Here is a 17,765-nt window from a genome sequence, read left to right as displayed (position 1 = left end):
TGGTAGGTTGTATGTGTCTAGGAATTTATCCATTTATTCTAGGTTTTCTAATTTATTGGTGCACAGTTGCTCATAGTAGCCTCTAATGATCCTTAGAATTTCTGCAGTATGGGTTATAAGGTCTCCTTTTTCATCTCTGATTTTTTTATTTGGGTCTTCTTTTTTCTTAGTCTGGCTAAAGGTTTGTCAGTTTTTTAATCTTTTTGAAAAACCACTTTTTTTTGTTGATTTTTGTATTTTCTTTTTTTTTTTAGGATTTTTAACATTCATTTATTTTAGGATTCTAGGGCTATATAATTCAATTATTCTGATATTCTAGGACTCCAAATAAATATTTTGTGATTCTATATTCTATTTATTATTTTGATTCCAAGATTTTTTTTTTTTAAATTAAGTATTTATTGATCATTCTTGGGTGTTTCTCGGAGAGGGGGATGTGGCAGGGTCATAGGATAATAGTGGAGAGAAGGTCAGCAGATAAACACATGAACAAAGGTCTCTGGTTTTCCTAGGCAGAGGTCCCTGCGGCCTTCTGCAGTGTTTGTGCCCCTGGGTACTTGAGATTAGGGAGTGGTGATGACTCTTAAAGAGGATGCTGCCTTCAAGCATCTGTTTAACAAAGCACATCTTGCACCGCCCTTAGTCCATTTAACCCTGAGTTGACACAGCACATGTTTCAGAGAGCACGGGGCTGGGGGCAAGGCCATAGATCAACAGCATCCCAAGGCAGAAGAACTTCTAGTCAGAACACAATGGAGTCTCCTATGCCCACTTCTTTCTACACAGACACAGCAACAATCTGATCTCTCCTTCCTTTCCCCACACTTCCCCCCCTTCTCTTCAACAAAACCGCCATCGTCCTCATGGCCCGCTCCCGATGGTCACTGTCTCTTTGGAGATGTTGGGTAAACCTCCCAGACAGGGCGGCCGGGCAGAGGCGCTCCTCACCTCCCAGACGGGGCGGCCGGGCAGAGACGCTCCTCACCTCCCAGACGGGGCTGCCGGGCAGAGGCGCTCCTCACCTCCCAGACAGGGCGGCCAGGCAGAGGTGCTCCTCGCTTCCCAGACGTTGGGCGGCCGGGCAGAGGCGCTCCTCACTTCCCAGGCGGGGCAGCCAGCAGAGGCGCTCCTCACTTCCCAGACGGGGCGGCCGGGCAGAGGGGCTCCTCACATCCCAGACGATGGGCGGCCAGGCAGAGATGCTCCTCACTTCCTAGACGGGGTGGCGGCAGGGCAGAGGCTGTAATCTTAGCAGTTTGGGAGGCCAAGGCAGGCGGCTGGGAGGTGGAGGTTGCAGCGAGCCGAGATCACGCCACTGCACTCCAGCCTGGGCAACATTGAGCATTGAGTGAGCGAGACTCTGTCTGCAATCCCAGCACCTCGGGAGGCCGAGGCGGGCAGATCACTCGAGGCCAGGAGCTGGAGACCAGCGCGGTCAACACGGCGAAACCCCGTCTCCACCAAAAATACAAAAACCAGTCAGGTGTGGCGGCGCGCGCCTGCAATCCCAGGCACTCCCAGGCAGGCCGAGGCAGGAGAATCACAGGAGCCCAAGGCAGGGAGGTTGCAGCGAGCCGAGATCACAGCAGTACAGTCCAGCTTCAGCAACAGAGGGAGACCGAAGAAAGGAGCGGGAGAGGGAGAGGGGAGAGGGGAGAGGGATTTTTGTATTTTCTTTTTAATTTCATTTACTTCTGCTCTGGTCTTTATTTTCTTCTGCTAACTTTAGGTTTAGGTTCTTTAAGATGTGTCATTAGGTTGTTTATCTGAAGGTTTTTTGTTTTTGATGTAGGCACTCTTAGCTATAAACTTTCCTCTTAATACTGCTTTTACTGTATCCCATACATAGTCTTCGGTTTGTTGTGTTTCCATTATCATTTGCTTCAATAAATTTTTTAGTTTCTTTTTTTTTTTTTTTTGAGGCGGAGTCTTGCTCTGTCACCCAGGCTGGATTGCAGTGGTACAATCTCTGCTCACTGCAACCTCTGCCTCCTGGGTTCAAGTGATTTTCATGTCTCAGCCTCCTGAGTAGCTGAGATTACAGGTGCGCGCCACTACACCTGGCTAATTTTTGTATTGTTTAGTAGAGGTGGGGTTTCACCATGTTGTCCAGGCTAGTCTCAAACTCCTGGCCTCAAGTGATCTGCCTGTCTTGGCCTTTCAAAATGTGGGGATTACAGGCCTGAGCCACTGCGCCCAGCCTAGTTTCTTTCCTAATCTCTTTACCCACTGGTCATTCAGGAGCATATTGTTTAATTTCCATGTGTTTATATAGTTTCCAAAATTCCTCATTATTTCTAGTTTTATTCCATTGTGGACAGAGAAGATCTTTGATATTATTTCAGTTTTTTTTTTTTTTCTGAGTTTCTTACCACTTGTTTTGTGACCTAGCAATATGGTCTGTCCTTAAGAATGATTCATGTGCTGAGAAGAAAAATGTGTGTTCTATACCCCTTCCGTGAAATGTTCTTAAATATTCATTAGGCCTGTTTGGTCTATAGTACAGATTTTTTTTTCTTTTCTTTTTTTTTGAGTGAGTGCAGTGGCACGATCCCGACTCACTGCAACCTCTGCCTCCTGGGTTCAAGTGATTCTCCTGCCTCGGCTTCCCAAACTGCAGGAATTACAGGCATGTGCTACCACACCCAGCTAGCTTTGTATTTTTAGTAGAGATGGGGTTTCACCATGTTGGCCAGGCTGGTCTCGAACTCCTGACCTCAGGTGATCACCCGCCTTGGCCTCCCAAAGTACTGGGATTACAGGCATGAGCCATTGCACCTGACCTATAGTGCAAATTAAGTCTGATGTTTCCTTGTGGATTTTCTGTCTGGATGATCTGTCCAGTGCCGAAAGTGGGGTTTTGAAGTCTCCAGCTGTTATTATATTGGGGTCGGTCTCTCCCTTTAGCTTTAATGATATTTTCTTTATATATCTTGGTGCTCCAGTGTTTGGTACATATCTAATTATACTTGTTATGTTCTTTTGCTGCATTGAACCCTTTATCATTATAATGACCTTCTTTGTGTCTTAAAAATTTTTTTTTCTTGAGGTCTGTTTTGTGTGATAAAAATATAGCTACTTCTGTTCCTTTTGGTTTCCATTTGCATGTAGTGTCTTTTTCCATTCCTTTATTTTCAGGTGAGATGTGTCTCTTTTATAGGTGAGATGTGTCTCTTCGTAGGTGAGATGTGTCTTTATAGGTGAGATGTGTCTCTTTTATAGGTGAGATGTGTCTCTTTTAAGCAACAGATTATTGCATCTTGTTTCTTTATCCGTTCAGCCACTCTTTGTCTTTTGATTGGAGAGTGTAATCCATTTACATTCAATGTTATTGATGAGTAAGGATTTACACCTGCCCTATTGTTATTTGTTTTCTGGTTGTTTTGTGGTCTTCTCTTCCTTAGTGTCTTCCTTTTAATGAAGGTGATTTTCTCTGGTGTTATGTTTTATTTTCTTGCTTTTTATTTTTTGTTTATTATATGTTTGTAGATTGGAGGTTACCATGAAGCTTGCAAATGGTATCTTATGGTAACAAATCAACACTGATTGCATAAACCAACAAAAAGAAAACTAATAAAAACTCAATACTTTAGGCCGGGCATGGTGGCTCACGCCTGTAATCCCAGCACTTTGGGAGGCTGAGGCGGGCGGATCACGAGGTCAGGAGATCGAGACCAGCCTGGGTAACACGGTGAAGCCCCGTCTCTACTAAAAATACAAAAATTTAGCCGGGTGTGGTGGCGCCTGTAGTCCTGGCTACTTGGGAGTCTGAGGCAGGAGAATGGCGTGAACCCAGGAGGCGGAGCTTGCAGTGAGCAGAGATAGGGCCACTGCACTCCAGCCTGGGCAACAGAGCGAGACTCTGTCTCAAAACAAACAAACAAAAACTCAATACTTTAACACTGTGTCCTCACTTTGTAACTTTTTACTGTTTCCGTGTGTATATTATTGTATTGTCTCTGTTGAAAAGGTATACTCATTATTTTTGGTTTATCTTTTCATCTTTCTATTAACACTTAGGAGTCGTTTACACAGCACAATTACAGTGTTACAGTATTCCGTGTTTGTCTCTGTACTTACTGTCACCAGTGAGCCTTGCACCTGCAGATGATTTCTTCTTGCTCATTAATCTCCTTTTCTTTCCCAGTGAAGAACCTCCCTGTAGCATTTCTTGTAGGACAGGTCTGGTGTTGATGAAATTCATCAACTTTTGTTTGTCTGGGAAAATCTTTAATTATCCTTCATGTTTGAAGGATATTTTTACTTCATATGCTATTCTAGAGTAAAAAAATTTTTTGCCAGCACTTTAAATATGTCATGCTACTCTCTCCTGGCCTGTAAGGTTTCCACTGAAAAGTCTACTGCTAGATGTTTTGGAGCTCCATTGTGTTATTTGTTTCTTTTCTTGTGCTGCTTTTAGAATCCTTTCTTTATCCTTGATCTTTGGGAATTTGATTAGTAAACTAATAATGGGTTAAATCTACTTGGTATTCTATAACCTTCTTTTACTTGAAGTTTTGTATCTTTCTCTCAGTTTCAGAAATTTTCTGTTACTATCCTTTCAAATAAACTTTCTGTTTCTCTCTTTCTACCTTACTCTTAGATTTGCTATTGAGGCTATTTTCTAGATCTTATAGGGCTGCTTCATTCTTTTCTATTCTTTTTTCTTCTCCGTTTTCAAACAGGGCTCATAAGTCTCAGGAATTCTTTCTTCTGCTTGATCAGTTCTGCTGTTAAGAGACTCTGATACATTCTTTAAATGTCAAGTGCGTTTTTCAACTCTAGAATTTCTGCTTGGTTTTTAAAAATTATTTTAATTTCTTTGTTAAATTCATCTGATAGGATTCTGAATTTCTTCTGTTATCTCGTATTTCTTTGAGTTTCCTCAGAGCAGCTATTTTGAATTCTCTGTCTGAAAGGTCACATATCTCCATTTCTCCCATTTGCCCCTGGTGCCTTATTTAGTTCTTTGGATGAGGTTATGTTTTCTTCAATGGTCTTGATGCTAGTAGATATTTGTTATTATCTAGGCATTGAAGAATGAGATATTTATTATAGGCTTCACGTCTGGGCTTGTTTGTACTCATCCTTCTTGAGAAGGCTATCCAAGTATTCAAATCTACTTAGTTGTTATGATCTAGGTTTTTGGTCCCTACAGCTGTATCTGCATTAGAGGGCACCCCAAGACTAGTAATGCTGTAGTTCTTGGACACTTACAGAGATACCAGCTTGGTGGTTGATATGGTTGGGCTTTGTGTCCCCACCCAAATCTCATCTGGAATTGTAATCCCCATAATCTCCACATGTCAAGGGAGAGAGCAGGTGGAGGTGCATGGATCATGGGAGTGGTTTCCCCCATGCTGTTCTGGTGATAGTGAGTGCATTACATGAGATCTGATGGGTTTGTAAGTGTTTGATAATTCCTCCTGTGTTCATTCTCCTTCCCGCTGCCTCGTGAAGAAAGTGCCTTGCTTTCCCTTCACCTTCCACCATGATTGTAAATTTCCTGAGGCCTCCCCAGCCATGTAGAACTGTGAGTCAATTCAACCTCTTCCCTTTCTAGATTACCCAGTCTCAGGCAGTTCTTTATAGCAGTGTGAGAATGGACTAATACTGTGGTCTTGGATAACATCTGGAATAATTCTCTGGATTACCAGGTAGAGACTCTTGTTTTCTTCCCTTACTTTCTCCAAAATGAGTGCAGTCTCTCTCTCTCTCTCTCTCTCTCTGGCTAAGCTGCCTGCAGCTTGGAGAGGGGTGATACAAGCACTCCTGTCGCCACCATCGTTGGGACTGTACTTCGTCAGATCTGAAGCCAGCCAAGCACCGTGTCTTGCCCATGTCCTGCTGTAACTATTACCTGGCCGCAACATGTGTCCTCTCAAGGTGCTCAGGCTATAGTCATTACTTCAAGAGTGGCTGAAGCTAGTCATTCTTGTGTATTTCCCTTCGGGGTGGTGAATTCCCCTGGGCTCCGGGCTCCGGACAGGTTCAGAGATAGTGCCTGGAAGCCAGGGCCTGAAATCGGAAACCTTAGAAGTTTCCCTGGTGCTGTATTTAGCTATGTTTAAGCTGGTACTGAAATCACAAGACACAGTCCTTCCCACCCTTCCCTTTCCTCTCCCCAGGCAGTGGAGTCACCCCGTGTCCACCTCCACACAGTCCCACAGCCTCAATGTTGTCACTGTTCACTTAAGGCCCAAGGGCTCAGCTTTTCATGAATGTCGCCATTCCTGGGACCCACCCTTCAGGGCAGTGAGTTCCATTCTGGCTTAGGGTAGTTCCAGAGGTGCTGTCCAGTGTTCTCTGGAATCAGGGACCCTACAAACCCACTTGGTGCTCCTCCCAACTATGTTTGAGGTGGTACCTAATCTGCAAGACAAAATCCCCTTTATTTTTCCCTCCCCTTTTCTCAAGCAGAAGGAGTCTCTCCTCGTAGCCACCACAGCTGTGAATATGCCGGGTCACACCTGAAGCCTGCATGTCTCAGAGTCTTAGCTGAGGCCCACAGTGTGTATTTCTTGGTTACTGCTGGTGATTATTCAGGGTCTAAGGGCTCTTTAGTCAGCAAGTGATGAATTCTTCCGGGACTTGATCCTTCCCTTCAGGTTCCTTCTGGCCCAGGGTGTGTCTAAAAATATCATCCGGGAGTTAGAGCCTAGAATGGGGACCTCACGACTCTGCCTGATGCTTTATTCAACTGTGGCTGAGGTGGTATTTATGTTGCAAAACAAAGTCCTGTTTATTCTTTCCTCTCCTCTTCTCAAGGAGAAGGAAGGAATCTCTTTTGGAGCTGGGAGCCTTCCTGCCTTTGATTGGGGGATGCGTGACACAAGCGCTCCCTTAGCCACACTGGCTGGTGTCTCACTAGGTCATGTACCTCCAAGTCCACTGGCTCTGAGCCCATCCCAGCACTACAACTTGCCTAGGAGTTACAGTCCTTGTGACCTAGCCTGCCTTTTACTGTTATTTAGGACCCTAGAGCACTTTAGCCTGTGGTGGCGAGGCTTGCGAAAACTCCAGTTCCAACCTCCAGGCTGTGTGATTGTCCTCTCCCTGGGGCTGGTCTAAATGCTCCATTCATTGGCATTGGCGGAGTTCTGCCGGGGTTGGCAGCACTGCGTTCCAGCATATAGTCCCACAGTTGCTGTGCTCTTTCTCCATGTGCAGCGCAGATTCTTCCTCTGTGCCATGTGGTTGCTACGAGCGCAGGGGGGAGGGCTGGGGTCAGCAATTCAAGACTGTCTTTTCTATCCTCTTCACTGCCTCTTTCAGCGATACGAAGGTACTGTGATTGCTCACATGATTTTTGGTTCTTATGAAGGTGCTTTTTGTGTAGGTACTTGTCAAATTTGGTGTTCCTGCAGGGAGGACAATCGGTGGAGGCTTCTGTTTGGCCATATTGCTCTGCCTCCCATTCCAGCTTGTTTTTATTTTTGATTTTTGTTGCAATGGAGTCTTGTTATGTTCCCTAGGCTGTCCTCAAACTCTTTGCCTCGAGTGATCCTCCCATGTTGGCTTCCCAAAGTGTTAGGATTGCAGGCATGAGCCACTTTGCCTAGCCCTGAATAATATTTAAATAAATCACAAGGACTTTCAACTACAAAATGTATACGTAGAGCCAAAGGCACCTTACTTGTAAGAACTGGAAATGGGGATAATGCTATCTATGGATATGCAGCCTGTTCTTTTACTAACGTTTCTGGACTAGATCTTTGAAGTGCATCTTAGCTTTCCTCCTTTCCTGAAGAGAGCAGAGATAGTGCTGCTTTAACTGTGTTCATACATGTATGAGGAATAACTTTAGTGTGAGCTGTTGGTTTTAAAGAGTCATATATTATTCTATGCGCTTTTGTAAGTTCATTTTATAATGAGCAGATTGGTCAACTGACATATTTTTGATTATTTGTAATACATGTGTTGCTTGGAATAATACTGTTAATTTCCAGAAATATAAGTGAACCTTAGCTTTTCTGTTGGTGGCTTTTAAACTTTTTATGATGGGAAAATGTGTGAATTTTCTCCTGGGAAAGTATAGAGACTTAGATACCAGTAGATGAATTGAGAAATTTCTGTGTAGCAGTTTAATGTAGAAAAGAGTTAGCTGTCCATGAGGAAGGGCTTTAAGAACAACAATAACTACCAAAAAAAAAAGAAGAAGAAAAAGAAAAGAATTAGCTGTTAGATAGCTGTGGCTTGAGAATTGGCAAGTTGGAGACAGAAATGTTGCTCTATTGACAACATACTTTTCACACTAATGGAAGTATTAAAAGTATACAGCCTACATTATTGTGGCTGGGTGCAGTGGCTCACGCCTGTAATCCCAGCACTTTGGGAGACTGAGGTCAGGAGTTCGAGATCAGGCTGTCCAACATGGTGAAACCCCATCTCTGCTAAAAATACAAAAATCAACTGAGCATGGTGGCACCCGCCTGTAGTCCCAGCTACTCAGAGGGCTAAGGCGCAAGAATTGCTTGAAGCTGGGAAGTAGAGGTTGCAGTGAGCTGAGATCATGCCATTGCATTCCAGCCTGCGTGATGGAGTGAGACTCTTGTCTCCAAAACAAAACCAGTAAATAGCCTAGATTATTGACATCTAATTTCATGAAATACTTGACATTCTATTCAAGTGTATAGAAAATTCAATTTTGGTAATGTTACATTTTAAAGGCAGTAGTATCCAGGATATAGGTATGGGCCAAGGGTTCATGATGAAGTTGCTAAGAGCAACTGCAACAAAAGCAAAAATTGACAAATGGGATCTAATTAGTTTCTGCACAATCAAAGAAACTGTCAGCAGAGTAAACAGACAACCTATAGAACGGGAGAAAATATTTGCAAACTATTCATCTGCTAATGCTCTTATATCCAGAATTTATAAGGAACTTAAATTGTAAAGAAAAACACAACCCCATTAAAAAGCGGGCAAAGGACATGAACAGACATTTCTCAAAAGAAGACATACATGTGGCTAACAATCATATAAAAAAAGCTCAACATCACTGATCATTAGAGAAGTGCAAATCAAAACCACAATGAGATACCATCTCACATCAGCTGGGGGAGATACCATTGCTGGGTATATAACCATAGGAATATAGTTCTATTATAAAGACATATGTGTGTGTATGTTCATTGCAGCACTATTCACAACAGCAAAGACATGGAATCAGCCTAAATGCCCATCAGTGGTAGACTGGATAAAGAAAATGCGTACGTACGTATACACTGTGGAATACTATGCAGCCATAAAAAAGAATGAGATCATGTCCTTTGCAGGAACATGGATGGAGCTGGAGGCCATTATCCTTAGCAGATTAACACAGGAACGGAAAACCAAATACCACATGTTCTCGCTTATAAGTGGGGGAGCTAAATGATGAGAACACGTGGACACACACAGGGGAACAACACATACTGTGTCTTGTTGGAGTGTGGAGGGTAGGAGGAGGGAGAGGATCAGGAATAATAACTAACGGATAGTAGGTGTAATACCTGGGTGATGAAATAATCTGTACAAGTCCCTGTGACACACGTTTACCTATGTAACAAACCTCCACATCCTGCACATGTACCCCGAACCTAGAAGTTTAAAAAAAAAAAGTTGAAAAGCAAAAAAGAGAAAAATGTTCAGCTTTTCTCTTTGGAATATAATGATTTTTTTAAAACAACTTTATTAAGGAATAATTGACATAAACTGCATAGTTACAGCATACAATTTGATAACTTTTGAGATCCGTATATCTCCATGAAATCGCTACAGATAATTTAGTGAATATAACAATCATGCTTTAAAAGTTTTTCTTTGCCACTTTGTAATTTCTATTTCTCTCCCTTCTTCCCTCATTCCTAGTCTGTCGTGAATCTGCTTTCTATCATTATTCATTTGTTTGCATTTTCTAGAATTGTATGTAAATGGACTTTTGTGGTCTAGTTTCTTCAGTGTTATTTTGAGGTCCAATTAGATTGCATGTTTCAGTCCTTCATTCCCTTTTCATTGCTCAATACGATTGCATTGTATGGATTTATCACAAGTTTTAAAATCCATCTACCTGTGGATGGTTATATTAGCTATCTACTGCTGTATAACAGATTATTTGAAAACCTAGTGGCATGAAACAACATGCATGTATTATCTTACAGTTTCTGGGCCAGGAATTTGGGAGTGGCTTAGTTGGGTGACTCTGACTCAGGAATTTCATGAGATTGCCTCAGTCTCTGGTCCTCTGACCAAGGATCCTCTTTGCAGGGATGCTTGAGTGTCCTTATGACATGGAATCTGGTTACTGCTAAAACAAGTGATCCAAGAGCAGCATGGGCAAACAGGAAGCTTCAATGCCTTTTTTTTTTTTTTTTTTAAGACAGTCTCACTCTGTCATCCAGGCTGGAGTGAATGGCATGACCTTGGCTCACTGCAACTTCCGCCTCCCAGGTTGAAGCAATTCTTGTGCCTCAGCCTCCTGAGTAGCTAGGATTACAGACGTGCGCTACCACACCCAGCTAATTTTTATATTTTTAGTGGAGTTGGGGGTTTCACCATGTTGGCCAGGGTGGTCTCGAACTCCTGACCTCAAGTGATCTGCCCGCCTCAGCCTCCCAAAGTGCTGAGACACCTCTGGCTGGAAGCTTCAATGCCTTTTATAACCTGGTTTCAGCAGTCACACATTGTTACTTTCTTCATGATACTGTTTGCTAGAAGTAAGTCACTCCATCTAGCCCACACTCAAAGAGCAAAGAATTGGGGCTGCTTTTGAAGAAAGCAGTGTTAAATAATTTGTTGTCATATTTTAAAGCTACTGCAATGGACTTTGGGATTGTTTTTAGGTTTTGGCTATTACAAATAAAAATGCTTATTAAAATACATGTAAAAATCTGTGTAGACATATAGTTTTATTTCTTTATATGAATAGCCAGGCGTAAAACGGCTAGTTTGTAAGATAGTGTTATGCTTAAATTTTTACTATTTTTAAAGTGAAGACTGTAAGCCATTGCTAAGAGAAAATAAGGAAATGTTTTCTTTTATTTATTAATGTTTATATTAATTTTTAATACAGTCACGCATCATTTAATGACAGTGATACATTCTGAGAAATGTGTTAGGTGATTTCTTCATTGTGTGAGTTTCATAGAATGTACTTAACACAAACCTAGACAGTGTAGCCTCCTACACACCTAGGCTACGTGGTGTAGTCTATTGCTTTTACGCTGCAAACCTATACAGCATGTTTCTGTAATGAATACGTTAGGCATTTGTAACATAATGGTAGATATTTGGGTATTTAAACATAGAAAAAGTACAGTACAGATACAGTACTATAATTTTATGGTACCACCGTTATATGTGCGGCCTGTCTTTGACCAAAATGTCATTATGCGGCACATGACTGTTTTACTTTTCTTAAAAATGTTAATATCTGTAAAGAAATTAAAACCTACACAAATGTTGTTTTGCAAAGTGGATTGTGCCATTTTCCATCAGCAGTGTACGACAGTGCAGGGATTCCACATGCTCAGCAGCACTTGGCATAGTCACTTTCTAAAATTGTTTATGGTTTTAATTTGCATTTCCTTATTAATAAGTAATGATGTTGAGCATTTTGTTTCTTTGCCATCTATGGATCTTCTTTGGTGAAGTGTCATCTTTTGTTCATTAAAAAAATGGATTTAGGCTGGGCACGGTGGCTCACGCCTGTAATCCCAGCACTTTGGGAGGCCGATGTGGGCGATCACGGGTCAGGAGATCCAGACCATCCTGCCTAACACGGTGAAACCCTGTGTCTACCAAAAATACAAAAAATTAGCTGGGCGTGGTGGTGGCGGGCGCCTGTGGTCCCAGCTACTCGGGAGGCTGAAGCAGGAGAATGGTGTGATCCTGGGAGGCGGAGCTTGCAGTGAGCTGACATGGCGCCACTGCACTCCAGCCTGGGTGACAGAGCAAGACTCCGACACACACACACACACACACACACACACACTGCACTCCAGCCTGGGTGACAGAGCAAGACTCCGACACACACACACACACACACACACACACACACCCCCACACACACCCCTTTGGAAGGCCACACACACACACACACACCCCCCTCCCTTTGGAAGGCCGAGGCGGGCGGATCAGTTGAGGTCAGGAGTTCATGACCATCCTGGGCAACATGGTGAAACTCTGTCTCTACTAAAAGTACAAAACTTAGCTGGCGTGGTGGCACGCGCCTGTAATCCCAGCTGCTTGGGAGGCTGAGGCAGGAGAATCACTTGAACCTGGGAGGCGGAGGTTGCAGTGAGCCGAGATCACACCACTGCATTCCAGCCTGGGCGACAGAGCAAGACCCTGTCTCAAAAAAAAAAAAAAAAAAAAAAGGATTTATCTTCATATTTACTGAGTTGTTATGTGTTTTGCAGATATTTTCTTCCATGCTTCGGCTTGCCTTTTTCGTTTTTGTAGCAGTGTTTTTTAAAGATCAAACTTTTTTTTAATGAAGTCAGTTATTGATTTTGTTCTTTTATAGTTTTCTTTTGTGTTCTGTTAGGAAATGTTTGCTTAACCCTATTCAGTAAGATTTTTTTCAATGTTTTCTTGTAGAAGTTTAGGTCTATGATCTATTTCAAGTTACATTTTATAAGTGTTCTGTGGTAAGGGTTGAAGTTCTTCTTTTTCCTATTATTATTAAATTCTTTGCATATGGCTCTCCAGCTTGTTTTATACATTTTCCCATCTTTATTGGCACCTTTTGTAAAAAAAATAAATGAATAAAAGCTGACCATATGCATGGGAAATTTCTGCCTTATTGATCTTTTTGCTTGTCTTTTTTCTTTTTTTTTTTTTTTCCCTGAGATAGTCTTGCTTTGTTTTCTGGGCTAGAGTGCAGTGAAATGAAAATGACTCACTGCAGCCTCCACCTCCTGGGCTCAAGTAATCTTCCTGCCTTAGCCGCCCGAGTAGCTGGGACCACAGGCACATGCTACACGCCTGGCTAATTTTTTGAATTTTTGTCGAGATGGGGGGGGTCTCACTTTGTTGCCAAGGCTGATCTCCAACTCCTGGGCTCAAGTGATCCTCTCAAACTGTAGGGATTACAGACGTGAGCCACTGTACCCAGCCTTTGCCTGTCTTTATATAGTACCATACTCCATTGATTACTGTAGCTTTCATAGTAAGTCTTGAAATCAGGTAGTATGAGTATTCTAACTCTTTTCCTCTTTTTCAAAGTTATTTTGGCTATTCTAGGTCCTTTATGTTTTCATATAACTTTTAGAATCAACTTTTCAGTTTCTACTGAGATTTGGAGTGGAATTGCATTGAATGTATAGATCAATTTGAGGTGAATCAACATTTTGCTAATAATAAGTCTTCTAATCCAAATAATATATGTGTTACTCAAAGTAGAGGGCCATGAGTCTGTCTATTTGTGTGTGTATAATTTGCTCACTTTATTTGACAATCAGTGGTTCTTGTCCACATTGACTTTCGACAGATTTTTGAAAGTGGTGACAGGCACATAGGTAATCAATGTATAGAGCTTGTTTGGTGAATGTTCAGCCTCATCATGTTTTCTGGAAAACCACATATGGATACTTATGAGATATTGCTTGTTCCTTTGTTCCAGACAGCTTTGTTTTGCCTGGTGTCAATGCGCACATCTAGAATTCCCATCCCCTTCATGGCAAATTTCTGGATCTCTTTGAGTGCCTGAGGGCCACGCTTCTTGAAGCCCACTCCAGGGATGTGCTTCTGAATGTTGATGGTGTATCCTCAGGTCACCTTATTGATGGCAGAATGATTCTTGAAGCCCACTCAATGGATGTGCTTCTGAACATTGCTGGTGTACCCTCGGGTCACCTTATCGATGGCAGGATGATTCTGAACGTTGCTGGTGTACCCTCGGGTCACTTTGTCGATGGCAGGATGATTCTGAACGTTGCTGGTGTACCCTCGGGTCACCTTATCGATGGCAGGAAGATTCTGAACGTTGCTGGTGTACCCTCGGGTCACCTTATCGATGGCAGGATGATTCTGAACGTTGCTGGTGTACCCTCGGGTCACCTTATCGATGGCAGGATGATTCTGAACGTTGCTGGTGTACCCTCGGGTCACCTTATCGATGGCAGGATGATTCTGAACGTTGCTGGTGTACCCTCGGGTCACCTTATCGATGGCAGGAAGATTCTGAACGTTGCTGGTGTACCCTCGGGTCACCTTATCGATGGCAGGATGATTCTGAACGTTGCTGGTGTACCCTCGGGTCACCTCATCGATGGCAGGATGATTCTGAACGTTGCTGGTGTACCCTCGGGTCACCTTATCGATGGCAGGAAGATTCTGAATGTTGCTGGTGTACCCTCGGGTCACCTTATCGATGGCAGGATGATTCTTCTTTTTGCTGCCCGTCTTTGTGAAGCCATTCTGCTGGACCCAAATTAGAAAAGAAGAGCATGAAAGATTGTCTCCATTTGTTTTTTTTTTTAATTTCTCTGAGCATGTTTTGTAGTCATCACTGTGCAAGTCTTGCATATTTTTGTCAAATTCATCCTTAAGCATTTCCTATTTGTTATTATAAATGGATTTTTTTTTTGTTTTTTTTTTCAGATGGAGTTTCGCTCCTGTTGCTCAGGCTGGAGGGGCAATGGCGTGATGTTGGTTCACTGCAAGCTCTGCCTCCTGGGTTCAAGCGATTCTCCTGCCTTAGCCTCCCAAGTAGCTGGGATTACAGGGATGTGCCACCATGCCCGGCTGATTTTGTATTTTTAGTAGAGACGGGGTTTCTCCATGTTGGTCAGGCTGGTCTCAAACTCCCGACCTCAGGTGATCTGCCCGCTTTGGCCTCCCAAAGTGCTGGGATTATAGGCATGAGCCACAGCACCTGGCCAGTATTTTTTTTTTAATGTTCAGTTTCTATTTGGTCATTGCTGGTCTTAGAAATAAAACTGATTTTTGTATTTTGACTTTGTTTCTACAAACTTCTTAAACTCACTTATTAATTTTAGCAGTGTTTTTTTTTTGCAGGTTCCATAGTGTTATCTATAGAGCTGATCATATCATCTATGGATAAAGACAATTTTATATTCTTCCTTTCTAATCTGTATGCTTTTTATTTCTTGTATGATTGCATTGCTAGAATTTCTAGTGTAATGTTGAATAGAAGTGATGAGTAGGCATTCCTGGCCTTGGTCCTGATCTGAGGGTGAAAGAAGCCTTTTGCCACTAGCCAGGATGTTAGATACAGATTTTTCATATGTCCCCTTTATTATGCCAAGGAAGGTACCTTATATGTCTATATTCCTGAGAGTTTTTAAAAATCAGGAATGGAAGATTTTTGTTCCAATGCTTTTTTGTGTCTGTCATGCAGTTTGTTTTTTAAGTCTGTTAACATGGTGAATTATGTTGATTTTTTTGAATGTTAAATCCATCTTTCATTCCTGGAATATATCCCAATCGGTCATGATGTATTTTCCTTCCTATGTATTATTATGTCATTATTATATATTGCTAAGAATTTTGGCATCTATATTCATGAGGGATATTGCTTCGTAGCTTTCTTTTCTTACAGCGTCTTTGGTTTTGTTCTTCCGTTTTCTCAGAGAATAGATTTTCTGATAGATTTTTTTTTTGAAGAGTTTGTGTAGAAGTACTGTTCTTTCTACCTTAAATGTTTGGTAGAATTCAGCAATGAAGATGTGAAGACATCTTTGTGGAGTTTTTCACATTTTTTCTTTTTATTTATTTTTAATTTTTAATGTATTTTCTTTGTAGGATGTGTTTTCCTTTTCATTTGTTTTTTAAGGTATGTGTGCCATTTCTTTCTGATATTTTATAATTAGAAGTTGAAACAGCTTTACAGTTGACATCCATATACTCACCCCAAAGGTATATTATGCTGCATTTGCTTTATCACATATCTATTCATTTATCCTTCCCTCTATCCATGCCTCAATATTATTAATGCATTTTAAAATAATTTATAGACAAAAGAACATTTCTTTCTCAAATACATTCCCAGGTTTAGGTTTTTTTTTTTTTACAGGTTTTTTTTCCTTTTCTTTTCTTTCGAGATAGGATCTTACTCTGTTGCTCGGGCTAGAGTGCAGTGCAGTGGCGTGATCATAGCTCACTGCAACCTTGAACTCCTGGGCTCAAGTGATTCTCTTGCCTTAGCCTCTTGAATAGCTAGGACTACAAGTGTGTGCCACCATGCTTGGCTCATTAAAAAATGTATATATATAGAGAGATGGGTCTTGCCATGTTGCCCAGGCTAATCTTGAACTCCTGGCCTCATGGGATCCTCCAACCTTGGGCTCCCAAAGTAATGGGATTATAGGGATGAGCCACCATGCCTGGCCCTGATTTTATTTCTTGAGGTCAAGTTTAAATACAGTTAAATGCAAAAATCCTATTTGTATCTTTAAGTTAATTTTGGCAAGCCCATCCACTTATGTAAGTCAAATCCTTTTTAAGATATGGATCATTACCGTTATCCAGAAAGTTCTCCCATACTACTTCTCAGACAGTCCCAACCCACACCTCCAAAGGCAAGTCCTGTTGTGATTTTCTTCCATAAAGTAGTTATGCTTTTTCTATAACTTCATATAAATGTAAGCATATGTATGTATGTGTGTCTGTGTGTGTATGTGTGACTTCTTTTGCTTGGAATAACATTTTTGAGATCGGTATTGTTCCCTGTTTCAGTAGTTCTTTCTTTTTAATACTTTGTAGTGTAACTTAATATAATGTCATATTATTGCTTGATGCCCTACTATATGGTCAGTTTTTTAAAATGTTGTTAGTGTTCCTAAGAAGATTGGATGTTCTCTTTTCGTTGGTTTTATGTTTCTCTGTCCTTTCAATCAACCTAGTTAATATGCTATTTGTTTCTTCTTAATTCATTAAAAAATCTATTGTTTAATATTTACACTGTCATTCTTCATATTTTAAAGTTATTTTTAAATTTAAATATAACAAAATTGATTTTTTATATGGCATATAACTTCATGGGTTTTGACAGATGCATACAGTTGGGTCTCCACACCAAAATCAAGATGCGTAACAGTTCCATCAACTCCCCAGAAGCCCTCATGTTGCCCCATTATTAACCCTTCCATCCTCCTCCTATCAGTGGAAATCGCTGATTTTTCATCCCCTCAGTCTTGCCCTTTCCTGAATGCCCTACAAATTTTGTTTCACTTAGCAAAATGCATTGAGATTCACCTATGTTGTTGCATGTATTAATAATCATTCTTTTTTATTGCTGTTTGAATTTATCATAGTTTGTTTCTGTATTCACTGGTTGAAAGACATTTGGGTATTTTCTATATTTTGGCAATTAGGAATGAAACTGCTATAAACATTTGAGTAGAGGTTTTTGTGTGAATATAAGTTTTAATTTCATTTGGCCAAATACCTAGGATTGGGATTGTTATATTTCATGTTCATGTAATTTTAACTTTATATGATATGGAAGGTTTTAAACTATAGACTCTGTCTTTTGAGCTCTGTTCAGGGTATTAGTTTCTTCTTGATTGAGCCTTGATAGTTTTTGTCTTTCACAAAATATGTCCATTTCATCTGTTGAATTTGCAGGCCTACAGTTGTTTCTTAGCTTCACAGATTACCTTTTTAATGTAAATACAATCAATGATAAAGACGCGTCTCTCCTTCTTAATGTTTGAAATTTGCGTCTTCTTTCTGATCACTGTGGTTAGAGGTTTATTGATTTTATAATATTCTCTAGGAACCAAATTTTTTGATTCTTTGATTTTTCTCTATTAACT

General features: G+C 41.2%; 1 protein-coding gene across 3 annotated transcripts in view; it reads left to right on the top strand.

The window, feature by feature from the left end:
- The window catches only part of ACAP2 (ArfGAP with coiled-coil, ankyrin repeat and PH domains 2), a 177,465-nt gene that overhangs the window by 87,714 nt on the left and 71,986 nt on the right, over positions 1–17,765 (top strand). The gene's annotated exons all lie outside the window — the stretch shown is intronic.

This window comes from Pongo pygmaeus, chromosome 2 (genome assembly GCF_028885625.2).
Source record: "Pongo pygmaeus isolate AG05252 chromosome 2, NHGRI_mPonPyg2-v2.0_pri, whole genome shotgun sequence".
Taxonomy (NCBI): domain Eukaryota; kingdom Metazoa; phylum Chordata; class Mammalia; order Primates; family Hominidae; genus Pongo; species Pongo pygmaeus.
Note: the sequence above shows the minus strand (reverse complement) of the source record. Positions and strands in the feature narration are given on the sequence as shown.